A 6,629-nucleotide genomic window follows, 5' to 3' on the forward strand; every position below is an offset into this window, starting at 1 on the left:
CCCCCCCCCAAGGTGTTTTAAGTTTGCTTTCTGAGTTTTTCACTGCTCTAGCTTGTTAGTAATAGGTAATAAATTACATTAATCTCACTATGCTGAGTCTGTTTTGCCCATGACGATAATTGTTGAGTGATTTTCTTATCTCAACCCTCGAGCCCTTTTCATCATATTTTCTCTCCCTTTCCCATTGAGGAGGGGGAGTGAGAGAGCAGTTGTGGTGGAGCTCAGCCGGCCAGCTGAGTAAAACCACCAGAGATCCATGGCTCATCACTGCCAGATCAGGTATCAGGACAAGGAGGAGAGCTTTACCACTTCCTCGCTGCAGGATTTACCACTGCAATTGAGCCGTACTGTGCATATCGTTGCCTGCACATCAGCACAGAGAGGATACACTGTTGTCTCCCACCTGAAGTGTTACCTGGAAGCAGGTGCATCAATGGCTGCTTTGGGAAGACTGCATTTGGCGTCCATCAGCTGCACTTTGTCTTATGGGAGTTTAAATACACTGGGTTTGCATTTATCCTGAGCAGAGCACAGTAAAGAGCGCAGAAGAACCCTCTCTGCAGACCAGATGGATCCAGGCAAAGCTGGTTCTGAGAGCAGACACCTAACAGCGTTTAATTTTCCACTGCTGGAATTGTATTTCAACACATTTCAGATATCTTCGTAAGTCCCAGTGGCCTGACTGAAAGTGGTATGTTATTGTCAGACCGGTTATGGCCCTTCTGAAATGTGGCTCTTGAGAGCTGCTTCCAAGTTTTGTTCTGAGTACATTCTTAATTAAAGCAGATTGGGGCTTTGGGGAAGGAGGGAGTGCAAACCATTTCCTAAAGTCCTTTCTCCTTGAATTTCATTTGGAAAAAAATATACCTGAAGGCTGCAGCAACTTCTCAGTGTTTGTTGGGTCAATTATACCTTCACAGTGTGTTTCTGAGGGACAGTAGGAAATGCAGGAAGCCCAAGCGAGCCCAAAGTCGCCTTAAGGATTTGACATGGGAAACATAAGGCATGAACGTAAAGTCACCGTGAAGTTGCTGACAGACTCTTCTTATTTTAGAAGTGCCTCAGAGCTGTTTTCTTCAATCATTTTGGTATGTGAGCTGAAAAAAAAAAAAAAAAAAAAAAAAAAAAAAGCTACTCGGGCTAAACCAGAGGGATGAAGTGCCCATTTTGCCACTGTAATAAATACCAGTTCAAACACAAATGAAATCATCCCAATGCAGTGCTCCCATCAGACAGGCCCTGTAACGTTGTGCAATAGCCTTTCTGCTGCTGCTTACACAAGAAGCCATCAGGCAGGAGACAAGGACACGACAAGCAGGTTTCCGCAGTCGTAAAGTGGAGCCAGTTTGATGGTTGACGCAGGATGATGCAAACATGGGCTCTGAGGAGGAATGGTACGAGGCATCTGAGTCACCTTCCTCCCAGCACCATCAGCCTTGGTTTAGACATAAAACAGTAATTTTGCAGATGCTGTTTTCCACTGCTAAAACTCTTTCTCTGTGGAGATCTGGACATATCTCTTGTGTAAATGATACCAGCTGGGTTCGCATTGTTGCTGGGCAAAGCACAACCCTCACCTGCCTCTGGGTGGGGAATTTGGCTGGTCCAGGTGATGCTGATGATGAGTGTGTGGAGAGAGGATATAAATGGTTTCCCAGGAGCCTAGTTACATGGTATGGGAGTAATGTGTTCTATTTCTTATGTACTGCTTGTTTTTTTGTTTGTTTGTTTGTTTTTTAAAAAAAGAAGCTGTAGAGAAACTCATTGCTTTCCCTATGATCTCCAGTTACTCTTTGCAATTTTATGTGGTTTATGAATACAGCCCTAGAGCTAAGGACTCTGGCATTGTTTCTGGGAGAGTGGTAAAGTGCAAGGTGATGGCCTGTCCTAGCTAAAGCCATGTGAGAGGTTGGGCTGCCTGGCCCTTACCATGAAGCCTGCTGGCAGTATGGACCAGGGAGAGCATTGCCCTCAGCTCTGGAGGTGAGCTTCCCAACAGATCCTCAGGCTCAGAGATGAGGAGGTGCTTGCCTGTTTCATTGCCACCTTCTCATCTTCTTTTTTTCTACTTCTCTGCCACCTGGAGAGGTGTGATGTGGGAAAGGCTGTGGAGTACAGTAACTTGTGAGGTAAGCCCTTGCTTCCCTTCTCCCCATCCACCAGTACATTGCCTTTACCCCTACCACTGTAAAATAAGCATGCAGCACCAGCTCTAGCTCTCTTTCACCCCTCAGCACCTCCTCCTGTGTATAAGGAGACCTGATAAACCAGCTCTATGACTACTTTGGGCCACTAATAGCATCTCAGGAGGGTGGCTGTGAAGAGAGAAAGGTGTAGATATGGAGTGCTCCTGCATCTTTGCAATGGTATACCTGGAAATGAAGGGGTTCATACAGGTTGGTGGCCACATGTGGAAAATGAAGGCTAGTTCTGACTGACCACAGAAAGCAATGGAGAAGCTGGAAGCCCTTTCAAATAGTCATCAGGATAGAACCTCTGCTCAGCAAAATATCTGTTGGATTGTTTGAATGTGGAGAACTTGCACGGGGAAGCTAAAATAACATGGTTATGAGTCTTTTGGCTGAACTGAGTGACTGAAACTCAGAGCAGGTGGTGCAACAAGGTGAAGAAATCTCATGCTTATTTGCACCTACTGTGGATTTGGTCCGCTGCAGTAATCATGGAAAGACTGGAAATCCATTCTGTTATGCTTCTCCTGCCCCCACAGCTTCTGAATGCTTTAGCAGATGCACAGCAAACAGCTGCAAAGCCTGTTCCTACCTGTCAGAAGCAGCTGCAAATTTCTGAAGTTAGTGTCTTGTGAATACCCAATTACACTGAAAAGGGGAGAATCTGCAGCAGGCGCAGAGCACAGTGGAGCAGATAGCAAAGACCAGGAGGCTTGGGGGCGATCAGACAGGTACAGCAGTAGTAACTGGTAAAGCCAGCTCAAATTGTTCTCCAGCTCCCTCCTTAAGTTGTGGTTTTCCTTGTAACTTTGTGCCACTGGTGACTGCAATGAGACATAGATGGTGGCAAGGCTGAACTTTTAAGGATCAACTTCAACTGTTTTATCAAAAATAAATAAATAAAACCAATTTTAACCAGGGATGACCTAACTGGAACAACTCCTTGAATGTGCTGCTCTGCATGCAGACTGCAGCTCGCATCAAGCACTGTCTCCTGTGGTCACTGTTAGGTATGTGCTGTGCGAAGCAGATTGGGCTACAGCGCTCTCTCTGCAAGGGAGAGGCTTTAACAAAGGATTTTCATCATGGAATGATTTTTTTTGTCTCTGCACATCAGATGACAAGAGAAATGTAATCATCTCAGACATCTACTGCCTGTCTCCACTGCTGGCAGTGACTTGTACCTTTTGCATGTGATGAGGAACTGCATTTTCCTTCCTCCCTAGAGAAACTAGGGAGGAAGGAAAATGCATGTAATGAAGTATGGGTTTTAGCTGATAATTTTTATTCAGTCTTGAAATGGGTGTTTCTGGAGCATCTCTTGTTGAAGCCTCATTTCTTATGAGGTAGAAAGCTAAAAAATATCAGTGGTGTACCTGCATTGGCTTGAGACGCTTGGTGCTTGCTTTATAGACGCATAGGCAGGTGGGATGTGTTCCTGCCATACCAACACAGAGATGACCTCCTGTAGAAAGGGAACCCCCCGCCTGAGCTGTGTGTTGCTCAAGTTGCCTGAGGATGGTGTAATGGTATTTTTGGCCAGAACCCTCTTATGGAGTGATTGATGCAATCAGCTCTGAAAACCATGGGGCTAGAGGCTTTGTGAAGGGGAACAGCAGCAGCCCCTTAGGGTTTCCAAAGTCTGGGGTGGTTTTGTCCTTGCTTTGCTGCTGGAGTCTCCAGGCTGCCCTTACATCCAGCCTTAAGGCTTCATAACTTGCAGGGGACAGGTAAGCCTTATCTGATTATAAAGCCTAGCACTCCCCAAAGTGGCACTGCTCCCGCTTAGGGCACACTTGGGATGGCACAAAACTGGTGGTTCCATCTTCAGCTCTCAGAAGTATGTAGCAGCAGAGGCTATAAATAATTTTTTCCCTGCTGGGTCAGGGAGTTGAGCTAACATTTGGCTGCAAAGCGGGAAACTTTCCAAAAAGGTGGCTGCCAGCCTGCTGATATCCTTCCCTGGCCAGTCACTTTCCAGCAATCCATTGCTGGGATATCTCGTGTGTGTGCTTTGGTTGATTACGAGAGCGTATCCTTCCCAATGTTGTCTTTTAAGATCCTTTTTCCTTATCTGGTCTCAATTTGTAGCTGAGTTTCTAGGGCAGGAGTTGCAAGGAAGGAGATCTAGAACCACCTGAGAAGGTTCCTAATGAGGCAGATGTGCTCCACCTTGGTCAAATGCCCAAGTACATCTTCCTTCACCCAAGCCTAAGATAACAGCCAGTACCCCCTGGGCTAAAACAAACCCCAAACTTGTCAGCCCATGCTAGATGCTTAACTAAAACAAACTGGCAACATTTTCCTCTTGGGATGCACATTGGTCCTATTTCTTGAGCCCTAGACGTCCTGCCAAGTTCCTTTTAGTTCCTCCTAGCTTGTTTGGTCTGGCAAATGTCAAGCTAATCCTAAAAATCCTTGCTTCTTAATAAGCACAGTATGTGGCATCTCAATGGAGATTTAATGAGGGGAGGCTGAGGAGCAGAGCTGACAAAGCAGTGACCTTTCCTCTGTGGTGAGCCAGACCCAGTTCGTCCTGAGGTGCTGAGATTAATGAATATGGTGCTTCCAGCCAAAAGCAAATGGGCCTTATTTATCTCATAGGGCTATTTTATTGGGATGCAAATTTCATAGTGCTGAACTCTTTGCTTGAGGGAAGTCTTGAGCTGAGCCAGCACAAAAAATCACTAAGTTATCCACTATTCCTGATATGAGTGTGCTTCGAGGTCACAGCTGGAGCAATCTATCCGAGCCTGGGGTTGGCCATCTGATATGACTTAGCAAATAACTCACTGAAGAGGAGGAGGACAAGTTTTCTGTACTTCGGTTTTCAGCAAGAAGAAATACAGGTACTTTAATCAAAAGAAAAAAGCTTATACCTCTATATTAATAAAGAGGAGCTGTTATTACAAGGACTTCTGAGCCATCCATGTCTTGCACACTTAAAATCTTCCCATTGTTCATTAAGTGCTGATGTTTAGCCCTTTGGTTTGCAATGTCTGCCCTGTTTTGCTTTAAAGATGCTTTAAATTTATTTTTTTTTTTTTTGTCTGCAATTTATCTGACTGGACATGCTCTAGCCCAGAAAGCAGATCTCTGTGAAGTTCATTTGATGCTCATATTCGCTGCAGTGTACTTCTGGGCTCGACGCTGGGAAATGAGAGCAGGGGACTTATTTCTTTGGTGGCTTCAGAGCTTCCTTGCTTGCAGTCATTACCCAGCAAGGGGAGCAATGCCACCAGCAAGCAAGAGTTGGATGGATGGGGGACATTGAATGGGGGAAAAAAAAAAAAAAAAAAAAAAAAAGGTGAGTAAAATAAAAATCCCAGCCTGGAACACAAATAGGGGCTGAGAGGAAAACACTGAAAACAAGGAGCAGCCCAGAGATTAGAAGGATGGAGGTGAGGTTGTGGTGTGAAGGTGGAAGGGTGAGTGGGAAGAAATCTAGAAAAGGGTCTTTACGTACAGAGTTAGTGGGGAAAATAGCATGGGGACAAAGCCGATGGAGTGGCCCAATGGTGTGGAGACTGCTTGTCTGGCATTGACTTGTGTCATTGGGACACCTGCACCAGGGAAAAAAAAAGCAACCCCTTGTTGAAGCCCTGCATTGCTACGGCTAGGAGTTCAAAGTTATCCTTTATTTACCACACATTGCTCAGACCTTGGCAGAGATAGCAAGAGATCAGACAAGAGGATCAGAGTGGTCCACTTTGGCCTCTTCATCTTCCTGTATGAGTAATTATCTTCTCCAGAAGTCCTTCTTGGCTTTAGGCGGGGGGTTAAAAAAAAAAAATCCCCCAAACATCAGGGTTAATGACATCAAGTATAAGAAATAAATTGTTGTGTGTTGGGTCAAATGAGGCTGGTCTCAGTGTGCTGGCGGTTGGGGAGGGAAGGCAGAAGGTGGCAATGCTCTGGTGTGTGCTCTTCTGGGTGATGCCCAGCCACAAAAATTGCTGCCGTATTTCTGAGAGGCACTAAAGTGTGTCCTGAGCGTGGCCTCATGTCCTGAGCGCCTAATTAAGCACAAGGCTTGTGGTTCTGTGGAGATGATCTACTGCATCATGTGCCTGTTCTATTTAATGGGTTTTACTTCCATAAATTAAGGCACTTTGGGTTTATACATCTTAAGGGAAGTCATTTAGATGCAGCAGGTCACTTCCAGACACAGTGGGTTTTGCGGCAAGAGGTTTTCTTTGGTTGGTTGTTTTTTTGGGGGGTGGTGGTCTCACAGAGATTAATCTGCTCTTTTAAAGCACTAATCCTTCCATCTAAGCTGACGTGAGTGTCCTACCCACCTTCCGATTACACCCCATTACCCAGCTACATCACTCTGGGCAGGAAAAATCGGCTTCCAGCAGCTAGAAGCGATTCATTTTTGATGCAAGCGGAGTCCACGCAGGTTTGATATGCGGCTGCAGCAAGGTAACAGGAATTAAA

The sequence above is a fragment of the Oxyura jamaicensis genome, chromosome 3 (genome assembly GCF_011077185.1).
Source record: "Oxyura jamaicensis isolate SHBP4307 breed ruddy duck chromosome 3, BPBGC_Ojam_1.0, whole genome shotgun sequence".
NCBI lineage: Eukaryota > Metazoa > Chordata > Aves > Anseriformes > Anatidae > Oxyura > Oxyura jamaicensis.